Raw genomic sequence first — 24,327 nt, 5'->3', positions numbered from 1 at the left:
GCAGAAAATTGCTTGAATCCGCGAGGTGGAGGTTGCAGTAGGCCGAGATCGTGCCACCGCACTCCAGCCTGGGCAACAGAGCAAGACTCTGTCTCAAAAAAAAAAAAAAAAAAATTCAAACATGACTCATGAAAAAGCACAAAACAGAAATGAAGGGTAAGAGTCCAGAACACGCACAATGCACAGAGAAAAAAATGTCAACAAGGCACATGTGAAATTCATATTCTTCGAAAGAAGAGATTGGTTCTGTGAAACAAACAGAGGAATGGTTTAAGAACTTCCTGGTTCTTCAACAAGGAAACTACAACAGTCTATATATTCTAAATTTTCTTAAACAGAATTGGACAAAAGAGTAGAAATGTCCCGGAGAGGAGAACTAGAGGACAGAGAGAAAACACTGAGGAGAGAATGTAAAATAAAATTAGAAGATAGAGTCTGTAATCCCAGCACTTTGGGAGGCCGAGGTGGGTGGATCACGAGGTCAGGAGATCGAGACCATCCTGGCTAACATGGTGAAACCCCGTCTCTACTAAAAATACAAAAACTTAGCCGGGTGTGGTGACGGGCGCCTGTAGTCCCAGCCACGCGGGAGGCTGAGGCAGGAGAATGGCGCGAACCTGGGAGGCGCGGCTGGCAATGAGCTGAGATATCGCGCCACTGCACTCCAACCTGGGTGACAGAGCGAGACTGTCTCAAAAAAAAAAAAAAAAAAAAAATTTCAGAAGATCGGGTCAGGAGGTCCACCTTCCAAACAACAGAGGTTGAGCAAAGGGGTGCCCGGGAGAAAAGGGCGCAAGCAGATCTCCTTGTGGTAGGTTTCGGCTCTGGCTTCGGCGCACCGGCTGCCTGGCTCCTCCACTCCATCTGTAGCTGAGATGCTTCCACAACAGTGCTTTTTCTGCCGGAGAAAACCCTCAGCTGCTGTCTGTTGTCTGAAACCAAGAGCCCTGACTAGTTTCTGAAAACATATTCTGGGGTGTCTCCCGATAACCCGAGATGGCTCGCTGTCTCCCGCCCCAGTGTGCCACGCCTCCACCTGCACTCGCTCTGTGGAGGTCCCTGTGCCCATTACACTGACTGCAAGATCCCTCAGGGGTTGCTTCTCCCTCAAGCTTCTGCCCAGGCCCTAGACAAAGACTGACACAGCACTGGTTCCCCAACAAAGCTCCAGCTCTCAATCCCTTCTGAACCTTTTTTTTTTTTTTGAGATGGAGTCTCACTCCTTTGCCCGGGCTCGAGTGCACTGGCGCCATCTTGGCTCACCACAACCTCCGCCTCCAGGGTTCAAGCAATTCTCTTGCCTCAGCTTCCTGGGTAGCTGGGATTACAGGCGCATGCCACAATTCCCAGCTAATTTTTTGTATTTTTAGTAGAAACGGGGTTTCACCACGTTAGCGAGGCTGGTCTCGAACTCCTGACCTCAGGTGATCCGCCTGCCTCAGCCTCCCAAAGTGCTGGGATTAGAGGCGTGAGCCACCGTGCCCAGCCTAAATGCAGTATTTATATATAGTAACTTTATTCAAGTATCTATGCACCAGCCAGAAACTTGAAATGCTTAGTAATATTTTGAACTGTTTCCCAATGAGCTTATCTTAGCAATGTCTTAAAATCAAAAACTGGTTTGCAAAATTCAGGACTGTGAATCACAAGCATCAGGTCTACACTAGATTTTCTACAATGAGATCAAATCTCCACTTAATTTTATAAATTTAAAAAAGTAACCACTTTGGAAAGCAGTCTGGCACTTTTTCAAAGTTAAACAAATACCTACCCTGTGACTCAAAGATTCCACTTCCAGGTATTTACCCAAGAAAAATCAATATGAATATGAACACAAAAACTTGTCTGATACTGTTCACAGCAGCTTTGTTCATAATACCCACAACTGGAAACAACCCAAACCCATCAACAGGAAATAGATAACAAACATTGGTATATTCACATAATGGCATACTTCTGAGCAAAAAAGCAGGAAAATATTACTGATACAAGCAACATGGCTAAATCTCAAAAATATTATGCTAAATGAAAGAAGCCAGACACGGAAGAATATATACAGTGTGATTCCATGTGTATGATATTCTAAATGAGGCAAACTCGTTTATTTAGAAAGAAATCAGAATAAGGATTTAAGCACAAGTAGAAGTGACTGTGGAGAGGGCCAAGGTAACATTGTAAGTTGACAGGCATGCTTGTATCTTGAGAGGGAAGTGGGTGACACAGGCATATGCATTTGTCAAAACAAAATACAATTTGCTGTTTAAAAAAACCCAATAGACTATACACTTTAAATTGTGAGGCTGGGTACAGTGGCTCATACCTATAATCCCAGTGCTTTGGGAGTCCAAGGCAGGATCACTTCACCCCAAGAGTTCAAGACTAATCTGGGCAACGTAGCAAGACCCTGTCTCTACAAAAAAATTTTTTTAAAAATTGGCCAGGCGGGGCCTGTACTCCCAGCTGCTCAGAAGGCTGAGGCATGAGGATCGCTTGAGTCTCGGAGGTCGAGGCTGCAGTGAGCCGTGTTGTGCCACTGCACTCCAGCCTGGGCAACACAGCGAAACCCTGTCTCTAAAATAAAATAAAATAAAATAAAATAAAATTGTGCATTTCACTGTACATTAATCATGCCTCAATTAAAAACATGAGCAGGAGAAAAAACACCCAGCACAGGTACGTACCGCCGGTGTGACAGTGCAAGGGTGCGGCACAAGGCAAGTCCCAGCGAGCGGTGGAGACACTTTTCTTCCTGGATAACCCACGTTCCTGAGTCCAGACCCTGTCTTGGATTTACTTGTATCTGTAACTTCAAGCAAGTTTCTTAAGCTCTTCACCCTTACTTTTTTCCTTGGCTATAAAGAGAAAATGTATTTCTCAGGAACAGACTGAAAACAAGTAAACAAAAGATACAAGTATTCTCTGGTGATAAGTGACTACAGAAAAGAACCAAGACATAATTATTTTTACCACTGCACTGCTAAGAATGTCCACCCTAGAGTCTGGTATCCATGTTTATATTAAAATACTATTTAAACTTGTCACTGCTTTACTGTTCATACACCCACTTCAGCCCCATAAAAAACGGAATTAAACCTGTTTTAGGACAGAAGCATACAAAACAAACTCAACCCCTGCCACGAACAGTCCACTCAATTCAAACATCAGGCTGGAGAGCTGGGGGGTGGGCATCCAAGCACATACTCTGTGCAAGGCCTCAACGATGTGCAGCCAAAGACAGCCTGAGCCACAGGAGCAGAGTGCACACAGCAGCGGAGTGGGAATCCAATGTGCAAAGTGCTTTCCCCAAGTTAGCAGCAAAGTGTGATCAGGGAGAGAAACGAAAACAGCTACTTCTGGAGGAACCAGAGAAAGTGTCAATAAAGACAACAGACAGCATGGGTTGGTCCCAACAGACCAGCAAGATATGGACGAGAGGACAATCATGTGAGACAGCGCAGAGGCAGAAGAGAATTCAGCATTCCAGAGGGGAATGTGACCAGAAGGACAAGCCTGAGGTCCACTGAAACCACAGTCTGAATGCCACGCTAAGGAACCTGGAACTCTGGACTTCACTCTGCTGGAATGGGAGGCACCAGACCTTAGGTAAACCAGATGGTTTAAAAGATAACTGGGGCTGGGAGCGGTGGCTCATGCCTGTAATCCAAGCACTTTGGGAGGCCAAGGTGGGTGGATCATTTGAGGTCAGGAGTCCAAGACCAGTGTGGCCAACACGGCGAAACCCCGTCTCTACTAAAAATACAAAAATTAGCCAAGCATGGTGGCCAGTACCTGTAATCCCAGCTACTTGGGAGGCTGACGCAGGAAAATCACTTGAACCCTGGAGGCTGAGGTTGCAGTGCGCCAAGATCGCGCCACTGCACTCCAGCCTGGGCAACACAGCAAGACCCTGTCTCAAGAAAAAAAAAAAAAAGAAAAAAATTAAGTAAATGGATGGCAAGAGCCAGGCTTCTCACTGTTGGGGTGGAAGTTTCCAGGTATGCAAGAGGAGGAAGCTAGAATGACCTACGTTTTTAGTTTAAGAAAGATACAAGCAGTTGCATATGGAAATATCTACAGATATGTATACACACATGGGTTAGCATCCACACATATATTTACTTGCTCTATCAGGTGAGACAGCCTAGAAGCAACACACCAACAGCCACCAGCACACCTAATTCCCAGATCTTGGTTTGTTGTTGTTGTTGTTTAATATTCAAGATGAGATCTTGCTATGTTGCCCAGACTGGGCAACAAGCGATCTTCCCATGTCGGCCAAAGCGCTGGGATTATAGGTGTGAGCCACCTCAGATCTTGGTTTTTAATACCATTCTCTAATAAATAAAAGGAACCAGGACTGAGGCAAAAAAATATATATATACACAAGATGAGCTTGGAGCATCTTGTATTGCCAGAGAATAAGGAAGTGTTCACAATACACACACACAATCATGGGGACAGGTGGGCTCATGAAGAGGACATAGGAACCAAGTGAAAGAGCTCCCAATGGCCAAAGCTTTTTCCAGGAAAATAAAATAGTATTGCTTTATAACTCGAAGCATCAAGTAAACATGCACGAGTCCAGACTGATATAAAGTAGTGGCTGAATAAACAGAAAATAGACAAATACCCAGTGCCACGAGTCCGAGGAATGCCCGCGGCTCCTCCTCCTCCGGCAGGTAAGACGCCGCTCCCCACCCCTCAAGTATGGCCATTCGCAGGGACGGTTTCTAACGACTGGAGTGTGGAAAGGAGGAAAATAACTTGACTGAGGAGAAACTTGGCAAACACCGCCTCAGTCAGCCAGGTTTTCAAGGCCACGTCCATAGCAATGAGTCGTGTGGACAGAATGCAGCCTTGACAGGCTGTGGCGAGACAAGCTCTCTAACTGTATCACCCAAGTCTAGTCATGAGGAAAATATCAAACAAGTCCCAAGAGAAGAGCATCCCACAAAAAAGTCCCTGACCCGCAGCACTGCTCACAACTGCCAATCATCCAAACAAGGAACGCCTGAGAAAGCACCACAGCCAAGAGGGGCCTAAAGAGACGTGCCCACTCATGTCCTGTGTGATCCTGGGTGAGATCCTGGGACACAGAAAGGACATTAAGGAAAAGCTGAGGAAATCTGAATCAAGTGTGAATTTTATTGACAGGAGAAAGCGTGGGTGGAGTCGGGGGGATGGTCGACAAAGCAGAATGATCCTTCCTCCCTGGAGGAAGAAAGGGGAAACCCGGGGATGAAGAGAAGTGAAAGCAGTTCACACTCAGGAAGACGAGCGCTGAGTGTCTCAGCAGAGAGGAGGAGCGGGGCTGCGGCGCTGGGAGGGCCTATGGAGACCGCAAAATGGAAATGGGATGGAGAGGAGGCAGCCAAGAGGGGCCTGAACCATCACCCTGTGGGGCCCAGAAAATGCTGATACCTTAAGTGTCTCATAGAGGATGGGAATTGCTGGTCCTTTTATCCAAAAGCCCAGCCCAGCACCGTAAACTTACCAAGGGCTGGAGATTAGCCAGGATGATGGGCTAGAAAAGCAGAGTAACGAAGGCAAGACCAAGACGCAAGCGGGAAAGGCCAACCTCAGAGTCCAGGGGGCAGGAGGAGAGGCCTGGTAAGCCAAGTGACCGAAACTCAGGGCACTGAGGGCCCGAGGAGCCTGAGAAACAGACTCAGAGGAAGTGAGGGGCAGGACTGAGGCTGGGTCCAGGGGGGAGCTGTGAGATCCGGAGGCAGTGGTTCCTACGGGCCGTGCAAACGGGGCCACATCCCAGGTATGTCACCAGCCCAGATGAGTCAGGGAACCTGAGTCAAGGTGGAGAAGGCTACAGAGGGAGCTCACGTCCTCATTTAACCCACAAAAGGAGCACAGCACTCAGCTGACCCGCTGCAGTGAGCTGATGGCGATCGCGCTCCGAAGTGCTCTTGCCAGCAACTGGCAATCATGAAATATTCAGTTTGTCCTTTCAAATCCTACCATAGGAAATGATGCTCTAAGAAACCATGATTTTCTACTCAAATTACTGAATCCAAAGATCAGAATATTACTTTTAAGGAAAAAAAAAATCCACACCAGAATATTAACCCAACTCAAGCCAAATCTCAATGATATGCTGGCACATAAGTCATACAGCGAATAGTGACCTTGCCTGACCTTTCTAGAAGGGCATTTCATATTAAAATACTTAATCACTCTACAGTAGGATCAGAACACTGCAGATCAAAAACATGGCAAAGTGGGGGAATACACACAGCACACAATGAACCGTGGAACTGGGAGAGGGAACGCCAGTCTCAGGAGTGAGGGGCCTGGGGGACAACACTGACTTCCCTTCCCCCTAGCCACACCCAGTCTCTGATTGGATACTTCTCCTCCACCCATGTAAACACCGGGAGCACCCAGGCTTAGTCCTCGGTCTTCCCTTCATCTACACGTTCTCCACAAAGGAGCTCATGGGGAACCTCAATTTCATGAAGTTTAAACAAAAAAATATATCTGGAAAACTCTCAGGCTGACAACGCATCACTAAGGGTGTCTATCCAACTGGGCACTCAACAACTCCAGCACAGGAGGGTCAAAGCAGAACCTCCCCCAATCAGTCAAGACCCAACCTTTTCCCATCTCAATAAACGGCACACCACACCCAAAAAAAAAGGCCCCGCCCTTCATGTATCTCATTCCCCACCTCTCCACATCTAGCTGATCAGCAAGTCCTATAGAGTGCACCTCTAAACCTACCCCAAATCCAACCACTTCTCCCACCTCCTCACCCGCCCAGACCAAGGTCCCATGAGCTCTCACCTGGGGAGTGCTCAGATCACCTGCTAACCAGTCCTCTCTCTACTCTCATGCTCTGCTCACCCAACAGTCCAGTCCCCCATGCAGCACCCAGCGTGGTCTTCTACAGATATACATCAGATCATGTCACTCCTCTGCCTAAGCTTGTGCAATCACTGCCTTTTCAGTGAGAATAAAACCCCACCCCACCCCCCACTCCACCCCACCACCATGGCCTAGAAAGCCCCACTCCATCTGCAGCCTGCTGACCTCCCTTCCTAGCAGCCTCTCCCTGGCTGCTTGTGCTGCCATCACCTCAACAGAATGTTACTCATAGTATCCCCAGCACTCCCGGGTTCACCACGCACTCCACAAACATTTGTTGAGAGAATAAGTAAGGGAAGGAGGGTGCTTGAGGGAGACAAGAAAAAATAGAAAGAAAGTCCACAGGCAAATGACAGGGGTGTGTGATAAGCTCTGCCAAGGGAGTGAGCCAGAGGCCCAAATGAGCCTGGCAGAAAAGCAGTAGAAGAGAAATGCACAAGGGTTACAGAGGAAGAGGGAGAAGTGGGTGAAGAGAAAAACCCCACCTGCAGGGAAGTCACAACTTCAGGTCCAGAAAACACGTGCGCAGGACCTCACTAGAGCACGCAGGCGAGATGGGGCGGTCTCCAAGGAATGCTTACTCGTACCCAAAAGGTTCCCCTTTCATCCCTATACAAGAGCCACAACCTAACTTTGACAGTCAAATGGAGCAGCTATTTTTAAAAATCCCAGCATGTTAACTAAACCCTCAAGAAATCTAAATCCAGAAATAAAAAGAACTCTAGAGTTCCAAACCTCATTAAGTGTCCTGTCCCAGGGAATAGCAGAGCCTGAATCAGGCTGGTATTCTCAACTTCCTTCCCTATCTTCCTAGTTTCCTTGTTTAATACAAAATGAGCTTTTATAATGCCAGATTAACCAGAGTTCAAAATACTAAGAAAATATGACATGCTAACAATACATTTAGCTCTCAATTACAAGTTAATGACAACATAAAATATCTGAAGGTGAGAAGAAAGGCTATTTACTGAGCATCTACTGTGTGTCAGGAGATTTACGCATGTGACCACCACCCTAAAAGCCAGGCGTATCATGAGCTCATTTTCAGGACGACAGAATTGAGTTTTAGAGGCTAAGTGCTTTGCTCAGATCCACAGCCAGTTAGAGTGGAGTCAGAACTGTTTTGACTCCAAAGCCCATGTTCTTCCATTAAAATACATTGGCTTCCAGAGCACTCAGTTTTAGAAAGTGCGTTCTGTAATGAGTAAATTGAATGTGGGAAATATGGAATCTAAGAATTCCAAACATTTCAGTGAACTGTAAAAGCTGGTCTCCAATGAGACTGGAAGCCTCTCTAGCTGACTGCTCCTCCTCACGCGGTGCTGCAAGTGAACTGCAGTGTTTCCGGGTGAACCAAACCACCAGCTTAACATAGAGCTAGCGTCTTTTTCCAAATCAGTGACATTCCTCACGCAACCAGGATTGATTCACCACCTGTTAGCCTCTGGACACAAAATTCCTCCTCCTCCTCCATTCCTACATGTATGACGACACTTCCCACTTACAGCTCTCATCCTTCTCTTCTCCCCTTTCCCACAACCCAAGTTTAGGCAGCCCTCATCTCCAGCCTGTACCTCTGCAGAACGCTAACTTCAAGGGTCACTAGATTCCAATGACTCTCCACATGGCTGCAGGAGTCACCGTTCAAAATCACAGCACAGGCCAGGGGTGGCGGCTCACACTTGTAATCCCAGTGCTTTGAGAGGCTAAGGCAGGAGGAACACTTGAGTTAAAAGACCAGCCTGGGCAAGATAGCGAGACCCTATCTCTACAAAAAATTTTTTTTAATTAGCTGGGCGCAGTGGTACACAGCTGTAGTCCCAGCTACTCGAGAGGCGGAGGCAGGAGGATTACTTGAGCCCAGGCGTTCAAGGCTGCAGTGAGCTATGACTGCATCACTGTACTTCAGCCTGAGTAACAGAGAGAGACCCTGTCTCAAAAAAATTAAAAACCTAAATAAAAATTCCTTGAAAAATAAAATTAAGTAATTTAAAAATAATATATAGGGCTAGGGGCAGTGGCACCGGTATACCTGTAATCCTGGCACTTTAGGAGGCTGAAGTGGGCAGATCATTTGATCTCAGGAGTTCAAGACCAGCCTGAGCAACAAGGTGGGACCCCATTTCTATAATTTTAAAAAAAAGGAGCCAGGTGCAGTGGCATGCACCTGTAGCCAGCCCCAGCTACTCAGGAGGCTAAGGTGGGAGGATTGCTCCAGCCCAGGAGGTTGAGGCTGCAGTAAGTTGAGATCATGCCACTGTACTCCAGCCTAGGTGATAGAATAAGACCCTGTCTCAAAAATAGTAATAATATTAAATAAAACAAAACCACAGCACAGGTCACAAAATCAACCTGTTCTGAAACCTTCTGGCTCTCCGAACTTTTCCGGGCTCAACATTCCCCACTCTCTTCCATATGATGCTCCTTTGGATTCCCCTTACCTCGCCTTTCATAGCTCTGTGGTTTTGCTCCTGTTTCTTCCAACTAGAATTCCTTCTCTGCCTTACCAAATTATTCATTCACCAAACAGTTTTCAAGCACCCGCTACCTATAAGACACTGTAGAAGAACACAGTGTTTTCAAAACCATAAGATGCTGAACCAGAATAAGGCACTGTCTGGGCTCCATACGGAGTCTGGGTTTGATTAGAGGATTAATAGGATTCTACTGACAGGTTTTTCAAGAATGGAATGGAGACTGGGTGTGGTGGCTCATGCCTGTAATCCCAACACTTTGGGAGGCCAAGGCGGGAGGATCACAAGGTCAAGAGGTCGAGACCATCCTGGCCAACGTGGTGAAACCCTATCTCTACTAAAAATACAAAAATCAGCTGGGTGTAGTGGCATGCGCCTATAGTCCCAGCTACTCGGGAGGCTGAGGCAAAAGAATCACTTGAACCTGGGAGGCAGAGGTTGCAGTGAGCTGAGATCGTGTCACTGCACTCCAGCCTGGCGACAGAGCGAGACTCCATCTCAAAAAGGCAAGAGATAGTAAAAGATAATTCACATTCCCATAACAAACAGACGAAAGCAGACACAAGAGTTAACATCAGGAAGGAGGGACTGTCTCTTCCTCAGAGGCAAAGCAGAAGAAAATGACTGATGGATAGATATTCAAAGACATTTTAGTAAGAAGGGAACTAAGGTTGAGAGCTGTCCCTGTGGCCTGTGTCTCCTCCATGTTCTAGAAGGGACAGTCATTTGTCAATGGCAAAGCACAGCAGGATTCAGTATTTTCAAGTAGGAAGGGACCAGGAAAGAAGTAGGATATGTAGTAAATAATTTAACCAGGCCAGGCACAGTGTAACATGCCTGTAATCCCAGCATTCTGGGAGGCCGAGGCAGGTGGATTGCTTGGGCCCAGGGGTTTCAGACCAGCCTGCGTATCATAGTGAGACCCTATCTCTACAAAAAATAAGCTGGGCATGGTGGCGTACACCTGTGGTCCCTGTTAACTGCGAGGCTGAGGCAGAAGGAACCACGTGAGCCCAGAAGATCAAGGCTGTAGCGAGCCATGATCGTGCCACTGCACTCCAGCCTGGGCAAAAGAGCAAGACGTCCCTCTCAAAGCAAGCAAACAAACAAAAAACAATTTAACCTTATTTAATCTTACCCAAAAAGAGGTCTGGCCTTTGTCCTCAGCTAACAATATGATGTAGGGTGAGGGGGGAGCTCTTTGTCACAGGGTATCAGTCTATCTGGGAACTGAGATCAACCATGTGGGCAATCAATCAATCAATCAATCATGCCTGTATAATGCAGCCTCAATAAAAACTGACCACCAAAGCTCAGGTGAGCTTCCCAGGCTGGCAATACTCCATGCATACTGTCACACATCAATGCCAAAAGAGTAACGTGATCTGAGTCCACCGGGAGAGGACAATCGTGCTTTTGGTACTTCCCCATCTGGTACTTCCCTGGACTCCACCCAAGGGTGGTTTTGGGAACCACCACCTACACCCCCCTAAAAAAAAGGCCAACTTGCAGTTGGTATCACAAGTGAGGGCAGTCCTGTGTGGACTGGCACTATTCCCGCTCAACTTCATAGCTAGCTAACTGGCACATTCCACCTAAACTCTTCTCAGATGTTACAACCGAAGGGTCACACAGCAAGTTGTTAACACTGATCCTGGAGACTAACTTTGGGAATAAGAAATTCCAGTGAAAATGACAGTTTTGACTTTATGTTCTGCTCTAGGGTTTGAAAAAAAAAAAAAAACGGGTCGGGCACAGTGGCTAACGCCTGTAATCCCATTTTGGGAGGCTGAGGCGGGCGGATCACCAGAGGTCAGGAGTTGGAGACCGGCCTGACCAACATGGACAAATCCTGTCTCTACTAAAAATACAAAATTAGCCGGGCACGGTGGCTCAGGCCTGTAATCCCAGCTACTCGGGAGGCTGAGGCAGGTGAATTGCTTTAACCCAGGAGGTGGAGGTTGCGGTGAGCCAAGATAGAGCCACTGCACTCTGGCCTGGGCAACAAGAGCGAAACTCCGTCTCAAAAAAAAAAAAAAAAAAAAAAGTACTTCTAAAGTTAAAATATTAAAGAAACATACCCCAAAAAGCTGCTTTAGTAAAATTATCTTGTATAGTTGTCCGATCAGGAAAACTATTCAATATTCATCCCAAACATTAACTTTCTATATGAACTTATTTCTAGACCCATTTCCTTTAATTTAACAAAGATTGTATTATTTATATCAACAAAGCATCCAAGCCAGTAGGTAAGTTTCATAAGAATGTAAAAGTACGTTCATACTTTTGACTGAATCAAGATTGTTCTTATATAAAGCTCATTTCAGTGCTTTCTTTATCACTGAGAGGGCCATTCTATTCATGCTAATACTCTTCTGTTCTTGAAGAGGATTTGTTTTTACAGTTCATTGATTAGCAGGGCTGTAAAGTTTCAATTCATTAATTTGTCAACTGTGGCAGGCTCTGAGCCAATGGTAGCAAAAAAGTTCCCATTGTTATTTAGTGAATCCTTTAGGAATTATCTTTTCAAATAGTCTTCTTCTCCTTCAACTCTCAAATCAGAAGTCAATGTGGGCCCCTAACCTGCTATTTTCCAGAATGTTCAAGAATTGCAATTTAGTTAATACTTCAGTTCCATTCCATATTTCAAATATACCAAGAGCCTTTCACTTTAACCAGTTCTGACTTTTTTTTTTTTTTTTGAGACGGAGTCTCACTCTGTCGCCCAGACTGGAGTACAGTGGCGCGATCTGGGCTCACTGCAAGCTCCGCCTCCCGGGTTCACGTGATTCTCTTGCCTCAGCCTCCCTAGTACCTGGGACTACAGGCGCCCACCACCATGCCCGGCTAATTTTTGTTATTTTTAGTAGAGACGGGGTTTCACCGTGTTAGCCAGGATGGTCTCGATCTCCTGACTTCGTGATCCACCTGCCTCGGCCTCCCAAAGTGCTGGGATCACAGGCATGAGCCACCGTGCCTGGCCAAGTTCTGACTTTTAACAAGCAAATTTAACAAAGTGACTTTTTTTTTTTTTTTGAGATGGGGATCTCACTTTGCTGCCCAGGCTGCAGTGCTGTGGCATGATCTTGAACTCAAGTGATCCCCCAACCTCAGCCTCCCAAACAGCTGAGACCTCAGGCGTGTACCACCATACCCGGCTAATTTTTTAATTTTTTTGTAGAGATGGGGATCTCACTATGTTGCCCAGGCTGCTCTCCAACTCCTGGGCTCAAGTGATCCTCCTGTCTCAGCCTCCCAAAGCGCTGGGATTACGGGCATGAGCCACCGTGTGCTTACCAGGCCACAAAGTGACTAAAAGGTGATTTCGGGTATGTAAACATTGTAAAACATAACAAAAAAGAGATTCTTCATCTGTGAGGTGAAGAGTTCAGAAAGAAATATTAATACACATTGACCTAAATCTCTAAACCCCTTGGGACAGTAACAGTAAAATAGATAAATACGTGCGCTTAAGTGCATACGCTAAGCAGACTGCAAATGCAACACTGTAGCAGCGATATGCTCAGCCCTGTATACAGCCCAGGCAGTAAAAGAAGCTACAAGGCAGGTAGCCGCATCAACACTGCTTCTTACACTCCAATTTAACTGCCACAATAAACTCGTTATTCATAAGCTAATAAAGTGTGTCTATCTAACTGAGTGTGACAAAGTTGTAGAAGGAACCACACCAGGAGAGGTGAGCCTTACTGCCCTGAAAGCTGACCTGACTGTCCCAGATGCCCTTTCAGGCAACTAACACCCAAAGATGACTGACGTGGAGCAGGAGGGAAGATTAACTAGGAAGATGGGCAGAGAATAAAAGAGAAAAGTTTACAACTTAAGATGAAGAGAAGCCACAACGCGAAGTGTGAGACTGCTCATTGTAATACATGCCTATAAAAAAACTCTTTACAGCTTACACAGGGTTTATAGCTGCTCTGTAACCACCACCCCGTCATTAGCTACACAGAAAACCAGGGCTCGGAGAGCTGAGTGTCACGCCCAAGGTCAGGCAAAAAGCTGGGGCTGCAATCCGGGCCCTATCCCGAGAAAGCAACCACGGAATGACAAGGGGGCACCTGGAAGGGAAGTCAGGTGCAGGCACGGAGGTGCCCCTAGGAACTCCAGAAGGTCGCAGGTGTGCGGCGGGGTGGAGGAGACAGAGCGGCGGGACCGATGGAAGGACAGGGCAGGCCGGGGGCCAGAAGTGGCCGGGAGTGAGCAGCCCGCCCGGCCCAGCCCGCCGCACTCACCCGAGGCCCGGGCGGGGTCGCCCGGCGCTGCGGCTCCTCCCGGCCTGCGGCGGCGGCGGCGGCGACTGCAGCGGCCGAGGCAGGGACGCATCATGCGGCCGCGCTCATGGCCGGGCCGGAGCGGGCCCCGGGGTTCGGCTCGGCTCGGTCCCCTGGGTCCCGGCGGGCAGGTCGGAAGGAGGCTGCCGCCGGGCAGGTCGGAAGGAGGTTGCCGCCGAGCAAATGCTTGAGCCCGGAGCCGTGGCTGGATAGCGGGGCGGTGCGAGCCCCGGAAGTGAACCCGGCGAGGTCAGTGACGTCACGGCGGCGCAGTTCCGGCCGCGCTGCTCCCGTGGAGAGGGGCGCTCGAGGCGGTTTGAGGGGACCCGGGGGCCTTACAAACTGGCAGTTCATTGAGAAAAGGAAGCTTTTAGTCATAGCCCCTCTTGCTAAGACAGAGATGCAGCCAAACTGAAGTCCAGAGGAGAAAGGATAGGGGCTACGGGCTGCCGCAGAGTCCAAGCCACGCCGTTAGGCTGCGGAACCGAGTTGGGAATGCCCTGAGCGCAGTGTACCCGCGCCCGCGGCGGTGTCTCAGAGGCAGCTCCAGGTGTGGCCTGTAGTAGGTGCGGGGATGTGACCTAAGGAAATGGGAAAGTAAGGGAGCGGGAGTGGAAATGGCTGAGCCAGAAAGCACTTGAGAAAAGAGGAAAGCGCCCTGAACTGGGGATTGGAGGCCTGACTCCTGAGGTCCGCGGAGCCCCCGGCCTCCTCCTTGAGGGACTTGGACACTAGAGCATCGCCACAGTCCCTTCCATATAGGAAGCCCTAAGTATTTGAAAGTAGGAACATGTATTTTAAGGCCAGGCGCGGTTGCTCACGCCTGTAATTCCAGCATTTTGGGAAGCCAATGCGGGCTGATCACTTGAGGTCAGGAGTTCGAGACCAGCCTGGCCAAAAATGGTGAAACCCCGTTTCTATTAAAAACACATAAATTAGCTGGATGTAGTGGTGCACGCCTGTAATCCCAGCAGCTACTCGAGAGGCTGAGGCAGGAGAATCATGAACCCGGGAGGCGAAGATTGCAGTGAGCTAAGATCAAGCCACTGCACTCCAGCCTGGGCGACAGAGTGAACAGTCTCAAAAAAAAAAAAAAAAAAAAAAGCAAAATTATGACTCACACAAATATAAAATGAACATGTGTCAAAGATTTCATTTAACTCATTAATGATGGTATATATACACTGCTCCACTAGAGCTCTAAATAGCTTAAAGACAAAAGTAAGACCCCATAAGACGAGATAACCCAGAAGGGTATGCTAGACAATACCTACTTGTTATATGAAGACACCTAAAGAAAACCAGAATAAGGCCGGGTGTGGTGGCTTACATCTGTAATCCCAGCACTTATAGGAGGCCGAGGCAGGCAGATCACCTGAGGTCAGGAGTTCGAAACCATCCTGGTCAGCATGGCGAAACCCCATCTCTACTAAAAATACAAAAATTAGCCTGGTGCGGTTTTAGGCGCCTGTAATCTCAGCTACTTGGGAGGCTGAGGCAGAATTGCTTGAACCCGGGAGGCGGAGGTTGCAGTGAGCCAAGATCACGCCATTGCACTCCAACCTGGGTGACAGAGCAAGACTCCATCTCAATAAAAAAAAAAAGAAAAGAAAAAAGAAAAAGAAAACCAGAATATATCACCGCAAAATATGCCTCTTCGACATAAAAATTATTTTCAGCTGAAGGCAATTAAGAAGAGACAAATGCAGGAAAAGTTTTCTTTATCCTCTCCCTTTTCTGCCTAAAGGGCAGGTGTAAATTCATCTTTACTGGACATTCTAGACTCTTCTTAGCCCAGAGAGGGCACCAAAGGAATCTGCAAACAAACCTTACTCTACTAAGTTTCTTCCTATGTATAAACCTTCCCATAGTTTGCCACTTTTGGAAGCTCAAAACTCCTTTGTCCTGTCATTTCTCTGCAAAAGTATTGTTGTTGTTTTTTTTTGAGATGGAGTCTCGCTCTGTCTCCCAGGTTGGAGTGCAGTGGTGCAATCTCAGCTCACGGCAACCTCCACTTCCCGGGTTTCAGCAATTCTCCTCCCTCAGCCTCCTAAGTAGCTGGAATTACAGGGGCCTGCCACCATGCCCAGCTAATTTTTGTATTTTTAGTAAAGACAGGGTTTTGCCATGATGGCCAGGCTGGTCTTGAACTCCTGACTGCAAGTGATCCACCCACCTTTGCGTCCCAAAGTGCTGGGATTTTAGGCATGAGCCACCACGCCCGGCCAAAGGTATTATTCTTTGTCGAAGGTACTATGTGAAACCACATTCTAAGCTACCTCTTCGAGTTACTCTTTCCCAAGTTTCTCTTATGTATATATGAGATGTACATGTTAATAAACTTCTATTTGTTTTTCTCTTATTTGTGCTTTTTTGTTTTGTTTTGTTGTTGAGATGGACTCTCTCTCTGTTGCCCAGGCTGGAGTGCAGTGGTGTGATCTCAGCTCACTGCAACCTCACCTCCTGGGTTCAAGCAATTCTCCTACCTCAGCCTCCCAAGTAGCTAGGATTACAGGCGCCCACCATCACACCTGGCTAATTTTTGTATTTTTAGTAGAGATGGGGTTTCACTATGTTGGCCAGGCTGGTCTGGAACTCCTGACCTCAGATAATCCACCCACCTCGGCCTCCCAAAGTGCGGGGCTTACAGGCGTGAGCCACTGCACCCAGCCTAATTTGTCTTTGTTAGAGGGACCCCAGCCAAGAATGTAAAAGGGTAGAGAGATAAGGAGTTTTTTTTTTTCGTCCCCTACACACCCAATAATCTTTGCACCCATTTTAAAGTTTTCTCAAAAAACGAAGAGTGGAGGAATCCTCACCACCTAATTCTCAGTCGCCACATTTTTGTCAACCCAAAATAATCAAAAGGATCGGAATCTTTTTTTTTTTTTTTTTTTTTTTTGAGATGGAGTCTTTCTCTGTCCCCCAGGCTGGAGTGCGGTGGCGCGATCTCGGCTCACCGCAACCTCCACCTCCTGGATTCACGCCATTCTCCTGCCTCAGCCTCCCGAGTAGCTGGGACCACAGGCGCCCACCAACACGCCCGGCTAATTTTTTTGTATTTTTTAGTAGAGACGGGGTTTCACCGTGTTAGCCAGGATGGTCTCGATCTCCTGACCTCGTGATCCACCCGCCTCGGCCTCCCAAAGTGCTGGGATTACAGGCTTGAGCCACCGCGCCGGGCCAAGGATTGGAATCTAAAGAGAGTTTATTCAAGCTCAAAGTTTGAGGATGGCCACCTGACAAGTATAGATTCCAAAAATGGAAGTCACTGTATGGAGTGTAGAAGTTTGGGGATCGTTTATAGAGAAATAGTTTAGGGAAGCTTAACAGACTGTCAGCATCTTTCTATAGCAGGCTTAATGCGCAGTTACAACAATCTGATTCGTCAAGGTGCTGGTTTTTTTTTTTTAGAAAAGGTTTATTTAACATTCCACAGTGAAGGTGTGACAGCCATAGAGTCTTTGTGGCATCTGGTGTGAGTTAGGTACGGGACAATAAGGAAGGCAGTTAATCTGTAACAAAGATTAGTGATTGGAAGGGGAGGAGGTCTCTCCTAGTCATCTACAGAACAAGAACAGTGTAAGAAGCAGAAGTGCAAACATGCTGCATGATCCAGTCTCCAGGGCTTAACTTACCCCTTGACAAATTTAGAGGGTCCTGTTGACAAAAAGAGCCAAACAGTCAAACTCTGTGAAATATTTGAAGAGATTTATTCTGATCCAAATATGAGTGACCAATGGCCCAGGACACAGCCCCAGGGGATTCTGAGAACATTCCCAAGGTTCTTGGGTCACAGTTTGGTTTTTGACATTTTAGGGAGACAAAACATCAATGAATACATGTAAGAGGTACATTGGTTCAGTCTGGAGAGGTGGGACAACTGAAATAACGTCATGAGGTTGGGGGAGGAGTGTTTCCAGGTCATAGGCAGATTCAAAGATTTTCCCATTGGCAATTAGTTGGCAGAGTTATTATCTAAAGACCTGGAGACAATAGAAAGGAATGTGTCAGTTAAGGGGTTGTGGAGACTTTGGTTTCATCATGCATGTGAAGCCTCCAAGTAGCAGGCTTAGGAGTTTTGTTTTGTTTTGTTTTGTTTTGTTTGAGATGGAGTTTCACGCTTGTCACCCAGGCTGGAGTGCAATGGCGCAAACTCAGCTCAGGGCAACCTCCGCCTCCCAGGTTCAAGCGATTCTCCTGCCTCAGCCTCCCGAGTAGCTGGGATTACAGGTGCCCACACCATGCCCAGCTAATTTTTTGTATTTTTAGTAGAGACAAGGTTTCATCATGTTGGCCAAGCTGGTCCCAAACTCCTGACCTCAGGCAATCCACCCGCCTCGGCTTCCCAAAGTGCTGGGATCACAGGTGTGAGCCACCATACGCGGCCTCAGAGATCTTAATAGACCTAAAAAAGGTGCCAGATTCTTAGTAAATTATCTCCTGGATCAAGAAAAACACCTGAATAGAAAAGGGGATTCTCAACAGAATGTAGACTTTCCCCATAGGAGACAGCTTTGCAGGGCCATTTCCAAATATGTCAAATAAATATACTTTGGGCCAGGCACGGTTGTTCACGCTTGCAATCCCAGCATATTGGGGGCCAAGGCAGGAGGATAGCTTGAGGCCAGTTTGAGACCAGCCTGAGAAATATAATGAGACCCTGTCTACAAAAATTTAAAAATTGGCTGGGCATGCTGGCGCATCCCTGTAGTCCCAGCTCCTCAAGGGGGTTGAAGTGGGAGGACTGCTTGACCCTGGGAGGTTGAGGCTGATCATCCCACCACTGCACTCCAGCCAAGGAGACAGAGCAAGATCCTGTCTCAAAAAGAAAGAAAAAGAAATATACTTTGATTTCTCTCAGGGCCTGCTGTCTGTCATGTGATGCTATACTAGAGTCAGGCTGGAATTTGGTGTCTTATGACAAAAAGTCTGTTTCTTTGTCAGTCTTAAGATCTCTGTTTCAATGTTAGTTCTGGTCAGCTGTGCCTAAATTCCAACAGGAGGAGGGATTATATAGAGTGAGGCATTTCCAACTCCCACCATCATGGCCTAAAGTAGTTTTTCAGGTGACCTTTGTAATGCCCTTGGCCAAGAGGAAGGGTCCATTCAGTTGGTTGGGGGGCTTAGAATTTTTTTTTAGCTTTTTAAATTTTATTATTATTATTATTTAAATTTATACAGATGAGGTCTCACTATGTTGCCCAGGCTGGTCTCAAACTCCTGAGCTCATGTGATCCTTCCACCTCAGCCTCCCAAACTGCTGGGATTACAGGCATGCGCCACCTGGCCGAAAATCTTATTTTTGGCTTACAGTCCTGAAATGTTCTTTTATATTTGTTTGCATGGCCTGTGCTTTTAGTTACTGGTATAGCTTGTGTAAAATTATACCCTTGCTAAAAGAAACAGAACAATCAAATCATTTATTAAAATTTTTGTTTAGAGAGAGAGACAAGGTATTGCTCTGTTGCCCAGGCTGGAGTGCAGTAGCCCTGTTATAACTCACTGCAGCCTCAAACTCCTTGGCTCAAGTGATCCTTCTGCCTCAGCCTCCCAAGCAACTGAGATTACAGCTGCCGGCCACCACACCTGGTTAATTTTTTTTTTTTTTAAAGAGTGAGGGGTGATGGCCATGTTCTCACTACATTGCCCAGGCTAGTCTTAAACTCAAGCAATCCTCTCACCTCAGCTTCCCAAAGTGCTGGGATTACAGGCATGAGCCACCGCACCTGGCTCATTAAAATACTTAACGGAGATGCTAGCAGTTGACAAAAATAATTCCATTCTTATCAAGGATCTTCATCTGTTTCTCAACGGAAGTGATATGTGGTCTTCTGCCAGTCATTTCCCCTCTGTATGCCTCAGCTTTATACAAAAATAATCTCTAAAATATGAGATTAGACTTGATTTCTTTTTTCTTTTTATTTTTGAGATGGAGTTTTCACCCTTATTGCCCAGGCTGGAGTGCAATGGTGTGATCTTGGCTCATTGCAACCTGTGCTTCCTAGGTTCAAGCGACTCCCCTGCCTCAGCCTCCCAAGTAGCTGGGATTACAGGCATGTGCCTCCACGTCCAGCTAATTTTTTGTATTTTTTTAGTAGAGATGGGGTTTCATGATGTTGACCAGGCTGGTCTCGAACTCCTGACCTCAGGTGATTCACCTGCCTCGGCCTCCCAAAGTGCTGGGATTACAGGCGTGAGCCACCACACCCGGCCTAGACTTGATTTTTCTTCTTTTTTTTTTTCTTTTCTTTTCTTTTTTGTTTTTTTTGAGACGGAGTTTCGCTTTTGTCACCCAACCTGGAGTGCAATGGCTTGATCTCGGCTCACTGCAACCTCTGACTCCCATTTTCAAGGGATTCCTCTGCCTCAGCCTCCCAAGTGGCTGGGATTACAGGCACGCACCGCCACACCCAGCTAATTTCCTTGCATTTTTAGTAGAAACGGGGTTTCAGCGTGTTAGCCAGGCTGGTCTCGAACTCCTGACCTCAGGTGATCCACTTGCCTCAGCCTCCTAAAGTGCTGGGATTACAGGCGTGAGCCACTGTGCCCAGCCGCTAGACTAGATTTCTAAGGTTTCTTCCTGTTCAACTCACTCAACAGAGTTTGTGTTTGTTTTTTGTTTGTTTGTATTTGTTTTTGCCTTTCTCTGATTTCACTGAAGGCCTAGGAACAGAAAATCTCTGCTATAAGTTGTGTAGGGATGCAGAACGTCCATTTACAGGATTTATTTTGCGTCTCCCTCAGGCAAAAACCAAATCTTCAGGAGCTGTTTCCAGCTAAGCCCACATCCCAGGAAATATAGCCCACTTAAAGTAGAGGCTGAGGCCTGGCACGGGCAAGTCTCTACTAAAAATACAAAAATTAGCTGGGCGTGGTGGTGCGCACCTGTAGTCCCGGCTATTTGGGAGGCTGAGGCAGGAGAATGGCTTGAACTCTAGAGGCGGAGGTTGTAGTGAGCCGAGATCACGCCATTGCACTCCAGCCTGGGCAACAGAGAACCTATCTCAACAACAACAACAAAAAATTAAAGTAGAGGCTTTGTTTGAATATGTAAAAAGATGCTTAGCCACATTCAGACAGGAGTGAATACAAATTTAACATATAAGGAAATACCTTTTTTTTTTTTTTTTGAGACAGTTTCTCGCTCTGTCACCCAGGCTGGTGCAATCTTGGCTCACTGCAACCTACGCCTCCCGTGTTCAAGTGATTCTCATGCCTTAGCCTCCCAAGTAGCTGGGATTACAGGCACCAACCACCACGCCTGACTAATTTTTGTATTTTTAATAGAGATGGGGTTTTACCATGTTGGCCAGGCTGGTCTCGAATTCCTGACCTCAGCTGATCTGCCCACCTTGGCTTCCCAAGGTGCTGGGATTGCAGGTGTGAGCCACTGCGCCCTGCCTAAATACCATTCTTCACCTAGCAGATGGGTAAAGATTTGGTAATACAGGTACCCTGTGTTTGCAGGGCAAACCAAATTGGTACAATTTCACATTTGTTGCACTCTCTGCAGAGTAAGTTGGCAACACGAGACACAAAAATGTAAGTGCATATGCCCCTTAACCCAGGACTTCCTCTCTTTGGAAACCCCAGATGCAAACATCTTTGTGCAGATGAGTGACTCTATGTGTAGGATGAATTCCTGTGGCATGTTTGTAGAAGCAAACAACTGGCATCACCCTCGATGCCCATCAATATATTAAAGTCTTATATGTTGGACTCATGAATGGAATACTGTGCTGTGCAATTGTAAAAAGAAAATGAGACAGATCTTTATGAATTGATATGAATGGTCTTCAAGGTTTGTCAAGTCTATTGTATAAAACTGCGTATTTGTGTAAAAAAGAATAGTTGTGGATTACATATGTTTTATATATGTTTCTATGTGCACACAATCTCCCTGGAAAAAAAATATACAAGAAATAGTTCTGTAACTTGTTCCATTTTTTTGTTTTTTTTTAAGATGAAGTTTCACTCTCGTTGCCCAGGCTGGAGGGCAGTGGTGCCATCTTGGCTCACTGCAACCTCCGCCTCCCAGGTTCAAGCAACTCTCCTGCCTCAGCCTCCCAAGTAGCCAGAATTACAGTCACCTGCCACCACGCCCAGCTAATTTTTTGTGTTTTTAGTAGACATGGAGTTTCACTACGTTGGCCAGGCTGGTCTCAAACTCCTGACCTCAGGTGATCTGCCCACCTCGGCCTCCCAAAGTGCTGGGATCACAGGCGTGAGCCACCACACCCGGCCAACCTGTTCAATTTTTTAATCATGAGCATGTATTCATTTTTACATACATTAAAAATTTTATGTAAAAATGTAATTACAAATAAATAAGACAACCCAATAGAATAATTGGCAAAACACTGAACATACTTTACAAAAGAGAATATCTGAAAGATATGAAAGTGCTCATTCTCATTAGTCATCAGGGAAATGAAAACTTAAACCACAATGAAATAGTATCCAGACACCCACTAGAATGGCTAGAATGAACCACCACCGAGGGTTGGCCAAACGCGGAACAACCAAACTTCCACACGCTGCTGGTAAGAGTGTAATTGTTTAACTGCCCTGGACAACTCACAGGACGAGCTGCTGAAACTGAACATGCACATTCTATCCTCACCAAGAGACTTCTACTAGAATGTTCATTCATACAGTACCATCCATAAGAGCCCCAAACTTGAAACAACCTAAACATCCATGAACAGAATGAAAAAATTGTGGCATATTCGTGCAATGAAATACTATGCCGCAACGACAATAAACATACATGCGACATTCAACAACATGAATCAACCTCACAAATATAATTGATACCAGTGGGCTGGGAGAGATCCCCAAACAACAATGGGACCTCAACCCCGGCTGGTGTCCAAGCTCTTGACACCGTTGTGAGAAGAAATTCAAGGATAAGTCAGGAAATAGCGAAAGCACAGTGATTTATTGCAAAGGGAAAAGTACACACTCAAGGGAATGCAGGCAGACTCAAAAGTCACGTGTAAGGGGGTTTGAGGTTGCTACCTCTATGGGTTTCTTCAACCAAGGGGTGGAATATTCATGAAAATTCCTGGAAAAAGGAGATTTATTGGAACTGTGGTGCCACCCATTTTTACACCAAATCTTGGGTGTTCTTGGAACTGTCGAGACACTGGTGGGTGTGTGTTTAGGATATTAATGAGTGTATATTGAGGTCCTAGGAGAAACCTGGTCACATCCAGTTGGTCTTAGCCAGCTTGACCCATATCCTGGTTTTCAGGGTCTTATAAGTCCATAGCCTCTAGTCATGGGAAACTACTGCCCCGAATTAAATTCTCCCGTGGCCACCCTGTATTATTCCTGTCTCATAATGTTCAGTAAAAGCAGGAAGATACAAAAGAGTACATACAATATAAAAAGAGGCAAAACTGATCTTCAGTATAGGAAGACAGGGCAAGGCAGTGATTTTCACTGAAGGGAAGGGAGCGTGGGGGGCAGGGTGCTAGTAATATTCAATCTCTTGGTCTGGGTGCTGGTTATACAGATGTTCATTTGGTAAAAATTCATTCAGTTATGTAGACTTATTTGTATTCTTTTTTTTTTTTTTTTTTTGGAGACAGAGTTTCGCTCTTGTTGCCCAGGCTGGAGTGCAATGGCGCGATCTCAGCTCACCGCAACCTCCGCCTCCCAGGTTTAAGCAATTCTTCTGCCTCAGCCTCCCTAGTAGCTGGGGTTACAGGCAGGCGCCACCACGCCTGGCTAATTTTGTATTTTTAGTAGAGAACAGGTATCTCCATGTTGGTCAGGCTGGTCTCCAACTCCCGACCCTGTCAGGTGATCCGCCCGCCTCAGCCTCCCAAAGTGCTGAGATTACAGGCATGAGCCACCGCGCCCAGCTGGTGTCTTCTCTATTTCAAGGAGATGCTGGCGAGGAGAGAGAGAAACTTGCAAAGCTTATGCAGTGGAAAATCAGAGACTTGTTCTGGACGGGTGTTTGGGTTCTTATTTTTACCACCGAGTTTGTGGTGTTGAGTTCAAGAGCCACGCTAGGAAAGCCAGAAGACTGAAATTCCACAACCTGTGGTGTTAGATGTTTAAACCCGAAAGGGGTGATGTGTCCCTGAATTCCGTTTCTGCAGGCCACCTCACCTCTGCTGTGGGTGAAGCAGGTCTGGAATTGGAGGGAGGGTGCTTGGCAAAGCCTTGTGTGGGCCACTCATTGAGTGCCAAGCGTGCCCAAGATAGCCCATGCTCATTCTCTCGTGACCGTTAGGACTTGACTCAGAAAGTGTTTTCCTCCCTGGTCCCCTGTGTAAAATTTCTCCCCGCCTCGCATTCCTGCAACGTATTTCATATCCCTTCCCTGGTTTACTCCTTGCCACGTCTCACGTCTCACCTGCATCCTTCACTTACCCCGCTGACTATTCCTCATCAGAATGCAAGCCTCACAAAAGGCAGGGGGTTTTGTTGGTGTTGTTTTCTGTGTCCCCACTGCCTGTCCAAAAGTAGGCACTCATGTGAATAGCCACTGCACGCCAGCCTGGGCAACATAGTGAGACCCTGCCTCTAAAAAGAAGTAGTCATCCGGCCAGGTGCGATGGCTCAGGTCTATAATCCCAGCACTTTTAAGAGGCTGAGGCGGGCAGATCACCTGAGGTCAGGAGTTCGAGACCAGCATGTCCAACATGATGAAACCCCGTCTC

The 24,327-nt window shown here is 46.7% G+C and overlaps 1 protein-coding gene across 3 annotated transcripts in view; it reads right to left on the bottom strand.

Moving 5' to 3' along the window:
• ZDHHC7 (zinc finger DHHC-type palmitoyltransferase 7) overlaps positions 1-13,863 on the bottom strand; it is a 36,370-nt gene extending 22,507 nt beyond the window's left edge. For 2 of the 3 annotated variants that reach the window (XM_032156291.2, XM_032156287.2), the window contains exon 1: positions 13,607-13,863. The gene's annotated coding sequence lies outside the window, so the exon portion shown is untranslated. Of the gene's footprint in view, positions 1-2,681; positions 2,991-13,606 lie in introns of those variants that run through there. The other variant, XM_058440428.1, reaches the window with a different exon arrangement.
• Positions 13,864-24,327: the final 10,464 nt, after the last annotated feature.

Source organism: Hylobates moloch, unplaced genomic scaffold, assembly GCF_009828535.3.
Source record: "Hylobates moloch isolate HMO894 unplaced genomic scaffold, HMol_V3 SCAFFOLD_6, whole genome shotgun sequence".
NCBI classification, from domain to species: Eukaryota; Metazoa; Chordata; class Mammalia; order Primates; family Hylobatidae; genus Hylobates; species Hylobates moloch.
The sequence above is the reverse complement of the archived record's forward strand: the minus strand, read 5'-3'. Positions and strand labels throughout refer to the sequence as shown.